The sequence below is a fragment of the Bactrocera neohumeralis genome, chromosome 3 (assembly GCF_024586455.1).
Source record: "Bactrocera neohumeralis isolate Rockhampton chromosome 3, APGP_CSIRO_Bneo_wtdbg2-racon-allhic-juicebox.fasta_v2, whole genome shotgun sequence".
Lineage (NCBI taxonomy): Eukaryota > Metazoa > Arthropoda > Insecta > Diptera > Tephritidae > Bactrocera > Bactrocera neohumeralis.
The window spans coordinates 33,912,332-33,933,096 of record NC_065920.1 but is presented as its reverse complement, the minus strand read 5'-3'; the positions used below and the strand labels follow the sequence as shown (position 1 = coordinate 33,933,096).

Here is a 20,765-nt window from a genome sequence, read left to right as displayed (position 1 = left end):
GTAATCCTTAGGAACGAAATTCTTAGGTTGTGTAGATTAGTAATATTGAATTATCATTTGTAATTCTCATAGTCCTTACAACTCTTCACATTATATTAATGTTTGATTCCGAAGTCTCAAAAACTCGCCACTTTTATTAAAATTCGTTTGTCAACTTAAGTTACCACAAATAGAAAAACAAAACAATTTGAATAAGTACACAAACAGTCGAAAATTATATAATCCCAAACACATTACAAGATTTTAATTTCCTAATTTAAACTTATTTAGTTTAGAGAATATAACTTGTATCGCCATATTGAGGGTAAGATCAAAATAGGATTGTGCTCATATAATTAAGTCAGTTAGTAATGACATATATTATTTTATATAACATCCCAGATATTATGCAAGCTAAAAGTTCCATTATCCTAGAAACCTTGGAAATTTACATCACATTTAAATATTTTCAATCCGAAGAATTTCAATCACTTCTTAATTTATTTCCAATAAAATTGTGCTTTAAGTCATTTTGTTTGAAAAGGCGAAATTTATTTTTTTTCGCCAAAGTTTTCATCACTATTGGTCTATTTTATACCCTTACGTGTTGCTACAAACAGTTGTCCGTATCACCTAAAACTAATGGATATAGGGATCAGGGTGACGAGAAAAATTGAAATTTGGTTGACTGTCTGTCCGTCTGTCCGTCCGTGCAAGCTGTAACTTGAGTAAAATTTGAGATATCTTGATGCCACCTGTTAGGCGCATTGGTTGACAAAACAGTAAGGACGATTTAGTTGATAGCCATAATCGGATTATTGCCAAGCCCACAAACGTCACTAACCGAAAGCGTATTAAGTATCATAACCAAGCGGTAAATTAGGATATAAAACCTTTATTTGGCACAAGGGATTGCAGTAGCAAGGGGCACCTGAGTGTAAAAAATTTTGAAAACTTGGGCGCGGCACCACTCTCTAAATAGCTTAATGTACATACATACCTCCTAAACCAGTAAAGCTACAACAACCAAATTCGCCTAGCACAAATATTATAAGAACTCCTATTGACAGTTTGAAAATGTATGAAATCGGATTATATAACGGTACATTTAAAAACTACTAGAAGGGCGATAAATCAATAATTAATTGCACCGGAGACTTAATTTTACCCCCAAGTGGTATGACGGAGTCAGTGTCAAGATTGGACGATGGGCGTGGCACCGCCCACTTTCAGATAAAAACACATATCTCGGTATCCATTCGACCTCTTTGAACCAAATACGTTACCAGAACTTATCCCTTCCTTACTTGTTGCTTAATAAAATTATAGCCATATCGAGGGTGAGATCCACATACATATATATAAATTTATTGAAGTTTGAAAATCTTTTATTTGAAGTATGGAAGATTTGGGAGTATTCAACCGGTGTAAACTATTTTTGATACTACCGCTTTTTATTAAGAGAAAAAGATGATAGCTGAGTTTTAAAAAGATAAGATAATCTCAAGTTTTCACCCTATGTTTCCATTTTATGCACAAAGATGCACCGTTATGAGAAAACACGCTCTTTCATTTGACCAAATTCTGGTTACGCTCATCTACGAACTCAACGTTTTGGCATGGAATACGTGTGCCAAGTTTCTTTACGATGTCTCAATTGTCATTTAAGTTATAGAATGCAGAGTGAGACGGACAGACATTTACCCGAAATTCAACTCGTCTTGTCATTCTGATCATTTATATACATGTATGTATATACTTATCTATTTCGACTTTATAACAAAGTTTATTGCAAGATTAAGTGTTCAAAGAGGAGATCGACTATTCTAATAGTATAAATTAGTAATCCACATGAGCAGCTACAAACCGGTTATTCAAACAATCGGTTTTCAAGTTATTCGAATGCTTTTAAGGGCCCTAATAGAAACTCTCTTTCGTGCGACTTCTTTAATCTTCTTTTGGAGAAAATAATTCGAGTTGAGGAACTAAACAGAGCCTTCTCTGTTCTTCCATAAGAGTGTACAGCTCCTGGTGTATGCCGATGATATTGATATCATTGGCCTCAACACCAGCGTCGTTAGTTCTGCTTTGTCCAGAATGGATGAGGCAGCGAAGCAAATGGGTCTAGTGGTGAACGAGGGAAAAACGAAATATCTCATATCATCAAACAAACAGTCGTCGCACTCGCAACTAGGCTCCCACGTCACTGTTGACAGTCATAACATCGAAGTTGTAGATAATATATTTGGGAACCAGCATAAACAACAACGACAATATCCAACACAGAATAACTCTTACCAACAGGTAGGCAATTGAGAAGTAAAGTCCTCTCTCTACGAACAAATACCAAACTCTATAAGTAACTCATTATTCCCGTCCTGCTATAAGGTGCAGAGGCATGCACGATGACAACATCTGATTATTCGGCCTTAGGAGTTTTCGAGAGAAAAGTTCTGCGGAAGATGTATGGTCCTTTGCGCGTTGGCCACGGCGAATATCACATTCGATGGTACGATGAGCTGTATGAGATGTACGACGACATTGACATAGTCTAGCGAATTAAAAGACAGCGGCTGAGCTGGCTAGGTAATGTCGTCCGAATAGACAGAAACATCCCAGATCTGAAAGTCTTCAAAAGCAGAGGGAGAGGAAGACATTAACTCTGTTGGAAAGACCAAGAGGAGGAGGACCTCTTTTCCAAGATTTGGCGCATGGAGAATATCTGGTCGGTTGTGGATTTGTCAGGTCTAAAGCCACACTGATAAGGTCCAATCAGTTTGTTGACGGTGGGCTTTAATCTTTCACACAACACGCTCGATAGAACCTTATACGCGATGTTGAGGAGGCTTATCCCACGGTAGTTGGCGCAGATTGTGGGGTCTCCCTTTTTGTGGATTGGGCAGAGCACACTTAAATTCCAATCGTTATGCATGTTCTCGTCCGACTATATTTTACAAAGAGCTGATGCAGGCTCCTTATCGGTTCTTCGCCGCCGTGTTTGAATAGCTCAGCCGGCAAGCCATCGACCCCCACCACTTTGTTGTTCTTCAGGCGGGTAATTGCTATTCGAACTTCCTCATGGTCGGGCAATGGAACGTCTGCTCCATCGTCATCGACTGGCCGATTCGCCTTCTCCTGGCGTTGTACGTTCACTGCCATTCAGCAGGCTGGAGAAGTGTTCCCTCCATAATTTAAGTATGCTCTGGGCATCGGTGAGTAGATCACCTTTGCGGGTTCTACAAGAGTATTCTCCGGTCTTGGAACCTTCTGTAAGCCGCCGCATCTTTCCGTAAAATTTTGGAGCATTACCCTTGTCGGCCAGCTTATCAAGCTCTTCGTCACGCATTTCGGCCTCTTTCTTTTTCTGTCTGCAAATGCGTCTCGCTTCCCTCTTCAACTCTCGGTATCTATCTCATCCCGCACGTGTTGTGGTCGGTCATAACGTTGCGAGGTAGGCACTCTGTTTTCTCTCCGCTGCGACATGGCACTCCTCGTCGTACCAGCTGTTCTTTTGCATTTTCCGAAAACCAATGGTTTCGTTTGCAGCTGTACGTAAGAAGTTTGAAATGCCGTCCCACAGTTCCCTTATACTGAGTTGTTGACGAGTTCTCTCAGAGAGCAAGAGTGCAAGCCGAGTAGAAAACCGTTCGGCTGTCTGTTGTGAATGCAGCTTCTCGACGTCGAACCTTCCTTGTGTTTGTTGACGTGTTCTTTTTGCTGCACAGAGGCGGATGCGAATCTTGACTGCAACAAGGTAGTGGTCCGAGTTGATGTTAGGACCTGAACACTGGAGACGTGTCTTCCGTCTATCACAACGTGATCGATCTGGTTGGTGGCTTTTCGATCCGGAGACAGCCAGGTAGCTTGATGTATCTTCTTGTGCTGGAATCTAGTATCACAGATAACCATATTTCGGGTCTCGGCGAAGTCAATCAGCCTCAACCCATTTGGGAATGTTTCGTCGTGGAGGCTGAATTTACCCACCGTAGTGCCAAAGATACCTTCTTTGCCCATCCTGTCGTTAAAGTCGCCAAGCACGATTTTGACATCGTGGCGGGGGCAGCTCTCATAGGCGCGCTCCAAGCGCTCATAGAAGGCATCTTTGGTCACATCGTCCTTCTCTTCCGTCGGGGCGTGGGCGCAAATCAGTGATATGTTGAAGAACCTCGCTTTGATGCGGATTGTGGCTAGACGTTCATTCACCGCAGTGAATGATAGTACTCGGCGACGGAGTCTCTCTCCCACCACGAATCCTACACCAAATTTGCGCTCCTTTATATGGCCACTGTAGTAAATGTCACAAGGACCTACTCGTCTCTGTCCTTGTCCCGTCCATCGCATTTCTTAGACGGCGGTGATGTCAGCCTTTATTTTCGTCGACATCAACCAGCTGGGCAGTGGCATCTTCCCAATTAAGGGACCGGACATTCCAGGTGCATGCCCTCAATTCGTAGTCCTTATTTCGTGCTGTTCGTCATCAAAATAGGGGTCTCTCATCCGAGGCTTGTTGTTCCTTTTTATTGGGGGTGTTTTTTTACGTCGCGGGTCCCAAACCCAACGCACAACCCTGCGAAGGGGATGTTTCGGCTGAGTCATATGTAAAAGAATCATTTCTGGTCACTCCCAAGTGAATGACGATCAGAGAACTTTCCTCACTTGCGTGAACTTCTACATTTAAATTTCTGAATTTAACTGTAATATTGTTAAAACAGACTTAGATATGATTCGGAAGAAAAATTGAATAACTTTCACTGAATTGATGCAAAATATTACCGTTATAAGAGCCAGAACTCTCGGAACCCCCTATGCCCTATTCTGATATTTTTTTATTTTCGATTGACTGTATATCTTATACATATATCATAATATGTCCACATATTTTTGTATTTTACATATTTTTTGCGATAAACTGTAGTTTTGTGCCGAAAATGGTTAAAATCCACCCAAAAATTACTCCCTTATACGAGATATAATAACTTTCCTTACTTGTGAAAATTTATACAAGTACATTCGGTAACTTCATTGATGGTGATGTTTCAATAATTATTCTGCCAATCAGGGAGGAAACGTATTCTGCAAACTAGAGGTCACAAGGATTATATAATTTTTTTTTTTTGTCTAAAAATGGTTTGACTGACCGGACATTGTCAAATATATAAGTATATATTTAGCAAAGCCATTTTGAATAACTTAGAGTAAACTATTTTCACCTGAATAGGTGATATTATTTTATATACATATACGAAGTGCTTTTGTTAGAACTTCAAAATTCCTCTTATACAGCCTCTTACTATTTGTTTTACACTCATAGCGGCTGCGTAGCCAGCAACCCGTTTCACTGGATACACTAATTAGTACAGATTGCAAATTGAATTGGCCTTGACTCCATTGTCAATAAAAAGCACTCTCTTTATACCCCAGTGTATAATGGAATGACGCCAATAAATACATTGTGCCAACGAACCAACACATGCGTACACAAGTATAACAGTAATTTCTTTAATTTGAGCCAGCGCAGTGCATTATGCAAAGTGACCACTCAGCGCCGAAGTAGAATACAACAAATACAAATGCAATTTTTGCTATTTGACGACCACAATGCCGTGTGGACGCGCATATATTTATTCACTTATGTGTGTGTGTTTGTGAACTATGTGCTTGGCGCTAAAGTGGTAGTGCATTTGTGTAAATTGCCGACCGTCGCTGTGTGTGGACATGTGTATTTGCTTGTTGAACAGCCGCGCACTAAAAAGGAGCTGTCACGCTATCAAAGAGACTACTGCGTGTATTGGCATAACATTAGTAGTTACATGTGTGTGCGCAGCATGTATGTGCTGCTATTGTGTTAGTGAGTAGGTATCTGCGATGTCAATAATGCAATGTAAACAGATGATAATGACATTTACACCACACGCACACACATGCACAACACGAAAGCACCGCGTACAGACGCTGGCATGACGGGCTTGAACGTCAGTATTGGAGATGAATGTAAACAGATGTTGAAACGCCTAAAAGCGCACAACAGCACCGATGAGGGCAAATGCAATGACCAGCGAACAATGTGTGGCACATTGGTGCAAATCCCAGCGGTAATGCTAATGACATAATGAGTATGCCATGCTGTGGCAAATGCAACGCGGCTCAGCCTGGCACTCGCTGGCCGTCTGGCTTGATGAACGAATGAGCGAATGGGTCGAGATTGATGTGCATGGATTTGGTCAACCAGTTCCGCACACTCGCATATAACTGCCAGCGCTATGAATTCGTAGTGGCGGCCAAAGCGCTGCGCCCAGCACGCCTTTTGTACGTATAGTATATAATCTGTAAAACACAACAACACAATACTTATACACGGTGTGTATGTACCACGTATTCGTTGCATGCAACACAGAAATTCCGCTGCAAATCCAAATTTCAAAGCATACGCGGTAAATGCCACACATATTGTCCTTACACCGCCATTTCATTTGTCATTGCGGTATGATTTGTAATTAAGTATGAATTTTCCATTTTCTATGCGCTTTGCATGGCGCGCAAAACCAGTTGGCTACACTAAGTTTTACTCCCGCAGCTGTACATTTGCAGCATTGACACCTCGCGAGCCCGCATTGCAGCAGGCAACACCCTCCCGCTCTCGGTATATTGATAGCATATGCGCAGCAGCCATAAGTAAATACGGCGCGGATGTGGCGCTTGGCGCGCATTAGCGATTTTTTGTTGTTTATTGTTGGCAATGCATTGCGTCGGCGGAATTTTGCAAATGTTGCTTTCCTGGTGCTTTTGCATATGCATAGCTTCAGTGCGATTTTTGTGTGTGTTTTGCAGTGCGAGTAACCGCAAAATGAATGCGGGCGCTCCCATTTCGGCGTTTCAACACTTGCACAAAGTAATTGCTGCGTTTGCGTTAAATTTGAATTTGCCCAAAAATTCGTTATCTCCCCACGCCTTCGGCTTTGTTCTTACGTTGCGCACACAAACGCAATATATGTGTGTATATGAAATTTGGGTACGCAATTAGTTGCAACCTCTGCTGTAAACTGCGCAGTACAGTTAAGTTAATGCGCTATTGCTCCGATTCAGTCGGCATATAAATCACGCGGAATTTATATTCTACGATTATTAAGAGGTTTAATTACTTACTCTTGAATCGTGAAGGTGGGACTTTTAAATTCAATATTTGTTGGAAATTTAAATTTTTTATTAATTTAGCTACTTTTGGTGGTTTTGGTGCGTCTAACTGCAAGAGAACTTTGTCGCCTAGTCCGAACACTAGTGCCATGTTAAGTTTTATATAATAAAAAAATATCTGTTCTGTCTGTATATTGGAAATGCAGAGTATTCTCGATCTTATACTAAAAAGCAATAATCCGAATATGTTTTACAGATGCAATATCTAGTCGAAAATAATATTCCCAATAGTGTTCAGAAGGAGGTCTTATTACACTGCACTCACAAGAATTCGTCCGGAAAGCAAAATTAAGATGCTTTGTAAATAAGTGATGCACAGAAATGTTTAAGCTTGTGCGAATAAAAATGACGCAATTTCCCTATATCAAAGGCATACAGTCATTTATTGGCAGCAACAAAATTCATAATAAATTTAGTGCAGATAACTCCGTTGCTAACTCCCATTTAATCCTCAAAATTTTAGAGAGTTAGCTGCATTTTCGGTGGCAACATTTTTAAAAATGGCCAATTTGAATCTATTGTGAATGAAAAATAAGCAACACTGACAGCTGTTTGTAAATTTTCAATTCTAAAACAAGAAGTTTTATGTTATGATGCAATTTAAAAAATAATATGTGTTTGTAATAAAAAATGGTTTTGTAAAAATTGGTCGGCTAACAACCGCAATGTTTATCTTTTGTCCATTTTCATTGAAAATATGTAGTATAAAAATTACAATCAGCTGTTTACGAGAGTTTTAAACTCGCTTAGCTGCCATCTGTCACCTACAAATCTGATCTGATTAAGTGAGTAGTTAATCCGGATTAACGCTGCCGTCTGTCATGAATATTAAATCCCTTAGATACCTTATGTTTTTCAGACGTGTGGTTTTCAATTTTTCAGAGTTGGTCTTTTAAACAGCTGTTACTTGATTCATACTCAGTTTAATTTGCCGTTTCATAATGAACAGACCTCGGAACAACCTTTGTAAATAGTAAAAATTTATTACCAAAATATGAAACGTTATCAGTGTATTAGGTATATGAAGCGGTGGAACCGAATCAATTTTTTCCACGTTTAACATCAGGCCATATTGTTAAAAAGAAATTGCGTCCACTTCATTTAATCAAGGTTTCTCGAATATTCACTAAACCTTGAATATTGACTGAACTTCGAATATTGACGGAGACTGAATTTAACGAATTAGTCAATTGAGATTTGCATTCATATTTCCATCAACCGTAATTTATGTTCACTTAGTAAGAGGCACTCCCTGTAGTGAGATCCTAATTCTGATTTTGTTGCATTTAACCAGCTTTTCCTCATTCTCAAAAAGTTTGATTAAAAATCATCGGCGTTAAAGAAGAGCGCGAACAGCATTTATGAAGAAACCATAAACTATGCGTCAGTGTATAAGCCAAAGACACGAATAACAGCTGAATTTGATTTCAAACAAATTCATACTAAATCGTTTTTTTTTTCGAAACACAAATGAATTTGTCCTCAGTTGTTATATTTGTTTCCGATAATAACATTACATTCGAATATTTATAATCTCGCAACAAAGTTGCTAAGGAGAGTATTATAGTTTTGTTCACATAACGGTTGTTTGTAAGTCCTAAAACTAAAATAGTCAGATATAGGGTTATAAGTATATACCAAAGTGATAAGGGTGACGAGTAGAGTTGAAATCCGGATGTCTGTCTGTCCATCCGTCCGTCCGTGCAAGCTGTAACTTGAGATATCATGATGAAACCTGGTAGACGTATTTCTTGGCTCCATAAGAAGGTTAAGTTCGAAGATGGGCAAAATCGGCCTACTGCCACGCCCACATGGCGAAACTCTATAGAGTCGTTTCCTTCAGGCATTTCCAGATATAAACTGGAAGAAATCGGATAATAACCACGCCCACCTCCCATACAAAGGTTATGTTGAAAATCACTAAAAGTGCATTAACCGACTAACAAAAAACGTCAGAAACACTAAATTTTACGGAAGAAATAGCAGAAGGAAGCTGCACCCAGGCTTTTTTTAAAAATTGAAAATGGGCGAGGCCTCGCCCACTTATGGACCAAAAACCATATCTCAGGAACTACTAGACCGATTTCAATGAAATTCGGTATATAATATTTTCTTAACACCCTGATGACATGTACGAAATATGGGTGAAATCGGTTCACAACCACGCCTTCTTCCAATATAACGCTATTTTGAATTCCATCTGATGCCTTTTCTATATAATACGGGTATATACATTAGGAACCAATGATGATAGCGGTATAAAACTTTACAAAAATACGGTATTTGAAAAAATATAATGAAATCTCGATTATCACTTTATCATGCGAGAGTATAAAATGTTCGGTGACACCCGAACTTAGCTCTTCCTTACTTGTTTTATTTTGAAACCTCATCTTTAATATGTCTAGGTTAAAAGCATTTAGTGTGGCCTAAAATAATGCTATGATGCTATAAACTAATCGAGATAGATATACCTGTAGAGATACGTACTGGTGTGAAATGAGCGTTTTTTGTGAAAGTAAAAAAAAAAACAAATTAATCAAAGTATTGACCATTGCTTTTTACACATTTTAACCACCTTTCCGGCAAATTTTGGATAGCATGGCAAAGAAATGTTCGTCTTTTGAAGCAAACCAATCAGACATCCAATTTTAGACTTCTGCATAAGAATCGAAGTGATGCTCAGCCAATGTGTGCCCCATCAATGAAAATAAATGGCAACTGGAAGGGGCCAGTTTTTCTTATTATAGCGACGATTTTCGAATATCTCTTTGTGAATTTTGAAGGTGGGACTTTCCATTACACTTATTGTGTTACTTCATTTTCAGAACATAGTTACATACCGATATGGAAATCTCATTCTATATTGGAGAGTCTAACGTGTGAAGCTCAGACCTGTGTCTTTAAGTATATAATTTTTAAGATAGCGGAGAGAAATGAACACATATATATATTGCACCAGAGAAACGCATTCAAAATAACTTATTTCAATTTACATTAAATGCTCTCATTTACTTAGCCGTTGAGTTGCCTTCCAGTTAGTTTAGGTTGGATTATGCACGCAATTCTTTCTAGCAATCTACATTTGCTTTGTCTCTAATGCGAATATTCTTTCTGCTATTTTTTAACATCATTTTTTCGTACCTAACGGTTGTTTGTAAATTAAAAATATATTTTTGATAAAGAGTTATGTGTGTATATCAAATGTAAATCGAAACAAGTAAGGAGGAGCTGAGTTCGAGTATAACCAACCTTTCATTCTCTTAAAACTTGCAAGGTCTAAAGCCGGAATAATACCTTCAGGTCCATAAGGCTTGTTAGTTTTATGGGATACAGGTACATTTTTCACTAGGTTTTACGCATTCTAAGCATGCATATGCACAGATCGAAAGATATATACGTTATAAAGTCCCCCTGAAAGTTCGAAAATCTTTATATTAGATAAGGGAATTATTGACTCAATCCAACACAATTGTAACACACAGTCATATTACTATCAGGAAAGGGTTCTTTCCAAATCTTAATTATATATGTTATACATAGATCATCATATATTTTTGGTAAAAAGTTAACCGTAAGCACTGGGGTACACATATCGGCACCTAGGGGCTTGAATAGTTTAGCTTCTATTTCAAAATTTTGGTCATAAGATTAAATCCTTCTAAGGAACTTTTTATGCAAACTTTCATTCTGTTATATTAAATGCTTGTTGATTTGTCCAGTAGAAAGTGAAAGAATCAAATGAAATTGAATATTGTTTATATGGGAAGTAGGTGTGGATTTAGCTTTATTTCATTTTCACACTGTAACAGAGGAGTATCAGAAGACTGTAATGTGCGGAATTTTGTTGAAATAGAAAGAGTAAGGCCCGAGATGTATGATTTCACCTAGAGGAAGATGGTGCCACGCCCATTGCTCAGTGTTAACTTTGTCTCCTTTCAAGTCTTCTCGCACAATCTAGGTGGTAAAATTTAGCACAATACCGAAATTCGGATACTGTGCGATTTGGGGTTCTTGCTAGAAGAAAATATGAACTTATTTTTCACATTTTATGTACGTTTCTTGCCTTTATTTATACATTTACCTCCATAGCTTACCGAAATGTAAGACTTTAAGCAATTATAATATCTATAGTTCTGATATTATAAAAGGACTATTGCAAGTTTAGAACCGATTATACTAAAGTCCCTCCATTAATACTAAAGATATCTTATACTATAAATCCGTATATTATAAATGTTATCAACCACAGATATAGAGATCCTTGTTTTCTGTTTAAGGGGTTGGAAAAATGTCGACGAAAAGCTGTAAGCGATGTTTTAGGTGAGAGTTATATGCTGTAATGATGCACCCTCTCATGTTCAATTTTACTTCGTTATTTTTCTTACGGCTGGTAAAAAGTTGGTTGTGGTTTCGAAGGCCAGGCGGTCAGCAGTTTGCCCTTTTCTCGATATTAAAGCAACATGGTTAGAATATCAATGTCAATTAGATCAGTAAAGTCCTTGGTGAAATTGAAAATACCTTACTTTCAGGATGGTAGCAATGGTAAATAGTAGCGATTGGTTTCAAACAGTTTAACAAAATATCTCAAACATGCATATATTTGTTAACTGAGATCAACTGGATGAGAGGGCATGAAGATATTTGTAGAAATTAACAGTAATCCCGGTTATATGAAGTTCTCTGCAGGCGAAAGGAGTGAATAAATATTAGAAAATGCAAAACTTTGCATTGTTAAGCCCAATCGAGCACTGGGATATACACACTGGTATCCTACATATGGCAACGAAATATGTAGAACAAGAATCTTTACAACTATTTCCGAAGTCGCCTTGGGGGAGTGCTCTACTGCACACTTTGCTAATACACTTACCATTTTCTAAGAGTGGATGTGGTGGATATAAGTAAAAGTGTCTCCATTTGCTTTACGAAACAAAGAAAGCAGCAACAATTCACGAATAACTAGCAAAAGTCCAATAAAAACAATTTACATTTAAGCCAACAACTAAAACCACTAAACTAAATGGCAACAGATTTGCATTGGATTTGCCAATACAATTTATACAAAACATTTTTACATTGCTTAGTTGCAACACGCAACAGTAACACAAACACACATACCTAGTTGTGGACATGCGTATGTAGGTGTGTTATCGTACATATATATCGAAAAGTTGACAATAACATTTACAAAAGTGGCTTATTCAGAGGTTTTTGGTATTTCTTTAGTTTGCGAAGTTTCTGGGATATGCTTGACGATTTAACTTCTTCGGGATTAATTTGGCAAAATATCCAAATATCCAATTGCATGCGCACAACTGTTGCCTCCAGGATATGAAACTAATCACTGGGAAATATACATATGAGTTTTGTAATCCACCTACCGAAGAGGAAGAATACGAGATATGGATGACTTGCAGTGAATCTGCATTCAAATAGTGATAAAATGTAAAAGTTTACCACTAAATATTCCTGTCTGAAATCTATAATTTATTTAATTTCACCAGTGGTATTACGTAACAATCTAAACAGGAATCATTTGCATATTTTTTTAATTAATTTTAATAATTTTAATTTACATTTTCACCGAAATATGATTATTAAAAATCTCGTAAAATTTCCACACGCAATGTATTTTATTGTGTTGTTCATTTTAATTAAAAAACCATAAAAGATCAACTCCATCCGCATCCACCCTTCGCAGGTGCATTCCTTATATAAAATGTAGCTGGCAATTGTCAAATCGAATTCGGGACACTTAATACATGATCAATTTGAATGAAAGTTTTATACTATATTGCTCCGATCAAAAACATTTACAATGCAATGCAGATTCTAACACTTTCACTTCAACATAATGGTTTTTATTTTCATATTAAACGTGTCATAACATGGTAACATTTTGAGGTTGAAAATTAAAACTTTATCTCATTAGAAAGTTACCGGGTCTTAGATAAGACTTCGATGTCAAAAAACATATTTAGCTTACCTGCGTGTCAGCTTAAAAACTTCGTACACATTGGAGTGAAAATTGACATTTGTTCGCTATAAATTCAAACTTTACCAAAAGATACCGAAACAAATCTTCACCTAGAAAGGACTCGGACGGTGCACCTACTTTCTCCTATATCAGAGTCGAAGTGTTTCCGCCCATTGGGACGACAAGACCTAGCCAGCGTAGACGCTGTATTTTAATTCGCTGTACTGTGTCATTGTCGTCGTATATCTCATACAGCTCATCTTTCCATTGAATGCGATATTCTCCGTGGCCAACGCGGAAAGGACCATAAATGATAAGTCTTTCGCACAACCTTCCTCCCGAAAACTCGCAACGTCGACTCATCAGCTGTTGTCATCGTCCACGCCTCTGCACCATATAGCAGGACGGGAATTATGAGTAAATTATAGTAAATTATTGTTAATGCTGGTTTCAGGATAGACGAATAATAATTTACTAAAAGTATGAAAGGTAGACTGAATCGGTTCATACCTTTTATCAGGCGCCAATATCAATTATAACTTTCAGTTTTTGCAGTAGCTGTTATACAAACTGAACAATCAAATACATGTCCGTGTTTTGAAAGTTTCTTTGTTTGGCGAGCTATGTATATTCATGAAAGTTGGTCTTTTCAATTTTTATACCCTGAACAGGACTTGGTATCCCCGCAAAACTAATACGGCTGTGTAAACTGACGTTGAGCAACACGAAAAGCTCCGTCAGGATCTCTTCGAACCGTTCGATACCAAAAGAGGTTTCAGACAAGGCGACTCCCTTTCGTGCGACTTCTTCAACCTTCTGCTGGAGAAAATAATTTGAGCTGCAGAACTTAGTCGAGCAGGTACAATCTTTTATAAGAGTGTACAGCTGCTAGCGTATGCCGATGATATTAATATCATCGGCCTCAACACCCGCGCCGCACAGTGAGACAACGCCGGCATAAAATACAAGGAGTCATTGTAGAGCTCTGAAATTTTGCACAGGTTATTTTTGAGACAATTGCAGTTTAAAAAAAAAAAATTAAGAAAATTCGCCCACTTTTACGCCCACCTGCCATACAGTCGAAATTTGTAAAATGCCGTATTGTCCGTAATACTTTAGGAATAACTTTCAATTTTGGTATACTTGAATGTTATATAGTTACAAACATTATTTGAAATATAAATTGAACTTTGGCCCAGTTTTAACCCCATCACCCATACTACCTCAACATAAAAAGTACCATATTTTCTAAAATATATTAAATACAACCTTCAAATTCTATATTACTGTAATTTATATCATTTAAAATGTTTCATGCAAAAATTACAATAACACGCCCACTAATACGCCCACCTCCCATTGAAATGCAATAAAAAAACAATATTTTTTTTTCATTCAATCAATAATTTTTTAACATCATCGTGGTATTCTAATTTTTTCAATTTGTTTCTCATTCTAAATGAATTAATATAAGGATCTGATGATATTTGGAAATAGTGCATTACATCTTCATTCGTAGAAATACGTGAATTTTTACGAGAATGGAATAGCCTACAGTTTCTATACTCCTTATTCATTGCTTCTTGCGCTTCTTCGGATAACATTCCTGTAGCAAAAAAAAAGTTAATATTAAATAAAGTTTAAAAAAATACTTTCAAAAATAAAAATTGCAAACAAACCTATTGGCAATATAGCCTCAGATACCATTTTGCTGCCGTGAATGAGAACTTTATGCACAGTAATGGGCATGTAGTACCAGCCATAAAGCTCTACATATAATTTTGCAGTGTCCATGCAATACGTATGGAATTTACCAACATCTATATTTTTACTACTATTTATATTATTTAATATAATTTTAAAGCGGTGAATTAAGTCTACATTTACACCAGTTATGTCAGCGGTTATTTCTGGATCTTCAAAAAATCTTCTAGAGACATTACCATCATTGGTTGTTCCCATGCCTTGTTTCACCACATCGACTTTTAAGCCCAGAACTAATTTGAATTTTTTTTTCATTTCTGTTTTAACAGCTTCTTTCTGTTCTTTTGTATCTTTATTTGTCCTCCACGCTTTGAAACTTTTATTATAACCGATATGTAATATACATTCCATGAATTTTATTCGAGCATGTAGCGGCGAAATTCCAAATTTCAATGCTTCAGCTGAATTTGTTCTCAAAATAATTGCATCCAAATTATTCATTTCATTAGGTTTTGCACCACATATGAAACAAACAGCCATCGAGCAATTCTTACTGACTGATGTTGCCACTTTTCCGTCAATCATCGTCATAGTTAAACTATGAGATATAGCAAACTTTTTGTTGAACATTTCGAATTCTGTCGTTTTTAAATTTTGAATTTCTGCATTTACACGATTTACTTCATTGTTAATAACATCTGCTGTTTCTTTCACAAATTCGAATTTCATAGGCCTGCAAAGTCTTGTTGAAGATGGTACTGAATTTTCCCAACACGAATAAAAATCATTGTAAAGATCAGTTAACTTTAACGGAACAAGAGATGTTAAAAACATATTTTTATCAGAAACATTTTCATCGGTAAAATGTTGTTGATATTCACTGTGCCCTGATGATCCATCACACCCCCATTTACTTATTAAATTCAACTCATTTGGAATCTCATCAATCTCAGTTTTTGTTTTTGCTTGAAAAATTCTTGAAACAGTGTGATCAAGTAATTCTTGTAATCCAACACTGCTAAAACTTTCATCAACCTTAATATTTGCAGGATAGCATTTTTTTTTAACTTCCAATATTTTGCTGTAGTGTGGGAATATGTCACAACCAATTTCTTTTGCAGAGCTTCTTAAAACATCATATTGGTGTCTTGATAGTGAAGCATCAATTATAAGGCTGAGTGCTTTCTCTGGTGTAAATGATTTGAATTGTTCACTCTTTTCATATTTTTTAGCAGCAGACACTATTAAGTCTTCTGGAAAACTTTTACAAAATTGAGATATTTTACTTCTCTTAGACCTTTCTTGGCTTTCTTCGAAAGCTTTTACAGGTCGTCCACGCTTAACGGAATGCGAAGTGCTTGGTTGTTCATCATCCAAAGTTTCTTCACATATGGTGTAAAGCTGTGCAAGCCATTCTTCATTATCAGCCAAAAATTTACTTTTTATGCGCCCAGATTTGTTCCATTTGGATTTAAATTTTGGTATTAAATATTTTATTAAAAAATCACGAAATTTTTTAATAATTAAGTCTGACATTTCATTGTAATTTGTTGATATGACACCAACAACAACATCAATATCTTTATTGCTATCCATCCAAATATTAAAAATTGCACTATAAGAAATTGTTGAATTATCCATGACCTTGTTGAATTTTTTTTATCACTTTATATAAACTTGTTTAAACTTGCACGCTCAAATAGATTGTGAATTACATATATAATTGCAATTACCATTTGTTGATCAATAATATTTAAAACAACAACAATGTAATATTATTTTACAGTTTGTTTTTAATAAGTAAGTGCTATAATATGGCTTGCTAAAATTAAGAGCTAAAAGTTATTATTAATACAAAGAGAATATTCTTATTTACGTGAGCTTCTTTTTTTCTCTCTTACTTTTTACTTCACTAAAATTGATAAGAACACGATCATTTATGTGTGTACAGATGTACATATGTTTGAGCAAAAAAATAACTGCTTTGGCTCAGCGGATGGAAAAAATGCCCAAAAACCAACAACAACCAAAACCAAAACTATGCTCACTATATTAGGCTGCTAGTCTCTGTTGTCCAAAGCTCGTAGGACAACAAAAATAATTATAATGCAAGAGACTAGCAGCCTAATATGTCCAAATTTTGGTTTTGGTTGTTGTTGGTTTTTGGGCATTTTTTCCATCCGCTGAGCCAAACCAATAATTATAATGCAAGAGACTATTTTCTATTTTTCTTCCAGGCGACAAGCGGCACTACAATATAACAATTAAACTAACCACATTAGAAAGTGATCATAACACAACTTAGATAAGAACAATATCTTACACTATCAATTTAAATTAAAAATTATGCAACTATCTAACCCAAAGTCAATGACCTTCAACAAAATTATCTATCAAATTAATAACGTAAATAAAATTTATATAAACAAGAATATTTTTATTAAAACATAAATGATCTTTAAAGCATAATTCTGAATAACTAACAAAAAACAAATGTAATTTATTACTATTATCTTGCACAATAAGTGAATAGTAAACAATTAAAAAAAATAAAAGTAAAAAGTTGTAAACATGCTATTGCATGCTAACATACGTATAGCGACAGAATGTGCGCGTGACGTACTTTTTGTAGTTTTTTGTATGTTTAATGTGCTTTTGCAAACTTTTGCTATATGTCCTCTACTTTAAATTAAAGCTGAGATTTCAAACTTTCATTTGATATAAGTCTGCACCTAGGGCGAGGGGCTGCTCTATATTTCCTAGGCCATTGAAAATGCAAAATGTTCAATTTTTGCACCACAATTCTGTTGTTAAGAAAAAAAAATGTGTTTTTTTTTTTAAATTTATTTTTTCATTTACTCATTCTACAATAACTAAATTAATTAAAAAAATACTTTAAAGTTACATTTATTATGTATTTTTATTTTAATAAGCTTTTGATTATTACATATTGAACTAACATATTTCAAGCGCGTTGGCATACCTCAACTTTGACTTGCTCTAGACCAAAAAGTAATGAAGTTATGAGGCTGAAATTTCAGGGAATTATTACTCATATATCTGTTAATATACTGTGAAAATTTCATCCAAATTGGACGACACGTCAAAAACCATTTTTTGCCGCGGTTACTACTGGGCTGTCTCACTATGTGCTACTTCGGACTGAGTAGGCAATTGATAAGCAAAGTTCTCTCTCGAAGAACAAAAACTAACTCTATAAGTTACTCATAATTCCCGTCATGCTATATGGTGCAGAGGCTTGGACGATGACAACAACTGATGAGTCAACGTTGCGAGTTTTCGAGAGATAAGTTCGGCGAAAGGTTTATGGTCCTTTGCGCATTGGCCACGGCGAATACTTATCGCATTCGATGGAACGATGAGCTGTACGAGATATACGACGACATCGACATAGTTCAGCGAATTAAAAGACAGCGGCTACGCTGGCTAGGTCATGTTGTCCGGATGGACGAAAACACTCCAGCTCTGAAAGTATTCGACGCAGTACCCGCCGGGGGAAGCAGAGGAAGAGGAAGACCTCCACTCCGTTGGAAGAACCAGGTGGAGAAGGACCTGGCTACGCTTGGAATATCCAATTGGCGACAAGTAGCGAAAACAAGAAACGACAGGCGCGCTGCTGTTAACTCGGCTATAATCGCGTAAGCGGTGTCATCGCCAATTAAGAAGAAGAACAGGGTATATTAAGTTTGTCACGAAGTTTGTAACACCCAGAAGGAAGGGTCGGAGACCTTATAAAGTATATATATAAATTATCAGCTTGTCGAGCTGAGTCGATTTAGCCATGTCCGTCTGTCTGTCCGTCTCTCCGTCTGTCTGTATATATACGAACTTCTCCCTCAATTTTTAAGACATCGTTTTGAAACTTTGCAAAGGTCATTTTCTCTTCAAGAAGCTGCTCATTTGTCAGAACTGTTGATATCGAACCACTATAACATATAGCTGCCATATAAACTGAACGATCGGAATCATGTTCTTGTGTGGAAAACTTTCACATTTGACAAAATATATTCACGAAATTTAGTACAGATTATTTTCTAAGGCAACAATATAATCTCCAAAAAAATTGTTCAGCTTCCATCCAAACTGAACACGTAGTTACTAACAGAAATGCTCCTGTGAAGGGTATTTAGCTTCAGTGCAACCGAAGTTAACGTTTTTTCTTTATTTCACATCAAGTCGAGAATATGGTATCATGTAAATGGCCGCCGTCACAGTTGATTGTCATTTGAGCCCTTTTATGGCATTTTCCATCACTTTGACCAGAACTTCCGGCGATAGGTCCTCACATTCTTGACGGATTTTCTCTTTAAGAGCTGCAAGAGTCTGAGGCTTGTTGAGATAAGCCCGCGACTTCAAAAAGACCCAGAAAAAGAAGTCTGGAGCGGTCAAATCAGGTGATCTCGCTGGCCAGTGCAAATCGGCAAAACGGGGGATTAGGCGCCCGGGAAATGCATCCTTAAGTATATCGGTTGTGGCACGTGCAGTGTGTGCCGTTGCACCGTCTTGTTGGAACCACATGTGTTTCAATCCCAATTCATCAAGTTGCGACAAAAAGAACTCGTTGATCATTACTCTGTATGTAGCGCTCACCACTCACAGTAACCGTTTGGCCCGCGACGTCTTCGAAGAAAAAAGGTCCGATGACTCCTCCATCAAATACAGCACACCATACAGTGACTTTGAGCGGGTGTAATGGCTCTTCGTGGGTTACACGCGGATTTTTAGTGCCCCAGAAGCGTAAATTTTGCTTATTTACGTACCCGCTAAGATGGAAATGGGCCTCATCACTCATGATTACTTTTGATGAAAAATCATCTTCCTCTTGGTGGTGATTAAGGATGGCTTGAACATCAGCAGCTAACAGCTGATGCACCGTCTGGAATTTGTACGGAAACATCTTCAAATCTTGTACCAAAATTCGCTGTAAACACCGTCGACTGATACCCATTTGCGTGGCACGTCGTCTGGTCGATGTCGATGCCGTACTTCCACGACATCTTCGGCAACAGCAGCAATATTTTCTGCAGAACGGCTACTCCAGTCTCTTCGAGGCGAACGGCTAAACGTCGCAGTGTTTCACCAGTAGGCGTCGGACGGCGACGGAAATCTGCGACGAAATTCACGTTGTGCCAAAGTCACCGACCGATTATTGGTCAAATAAATAGTCACCAATGACCCGCGTTCGGGAGCAGTGTATTATGCATGTGTTTACTACACAAATGTCAAAACAGAACTGACATTAGAGGTCAATCGCAAAATTTATAGCATCTTCTGATAGGATGATAACTTTTGCGCTACTCTGTATATGTATTATATATATATTACGTAATAGGGGAGCAAAATTGTTTTACTTTATGCAATTTCCAGAGTTTCAGATAACTTTGATATAGCAAGAAAGTTTTGGGTATTTAATTTCCACCAGTGCACTTTTTCCTGGACTCACTAACTAATCAACCTATCACTTCAGACAAATATTTATGGAAACAAGTATATTCTGAGGGCATAAGACTTCCACAAATTTCACTTTAACATTCACTAACAATTCAGGGTTTGAAAATTCTTCGCTATTCCCTGCCTATATTCAGTGTTTGTATATATGTAGAGATTGGGTTGCTATGTGTCTTTCTGTTTTTCTGTAGCTTTGTATTTTTATGTCGTTTCTCTCTTAGTTCTGAATTCATCCTAAATTTTCGTACTTCAAGTCATTGGCTTTCTTTCGCCGCTAGAGATTTGCACTTCACACTACAAGCATCCAGTCCTCATCGAAACTCATCCTTCTTAAAATATGTACTACATGGTTTGCTAGTCAGTTGGCTCGAGATGCTCGGGACGAAGGACATGATCTGCACATGTTAGCCTGCTAAAGAATACAGTTGCGGCGCTAAATATT

At 37.2% G+C, this 20,765-nt stretch overlaps 1 protein-coding gene across 1 annotated transcript in view; it reads right to left on the bottom strand.

Moving 5' to 3' along the window:
- The window catches only part of LOC126753252 (uncharacterized), a 479,664-nt gene that overhangs the window by 102,900 nt on the left and 355,999 nt on the right, over window positions 1–20,765 (bottom strand). The gene's annotated exons all lie outside the window — the stretch shown is intronic.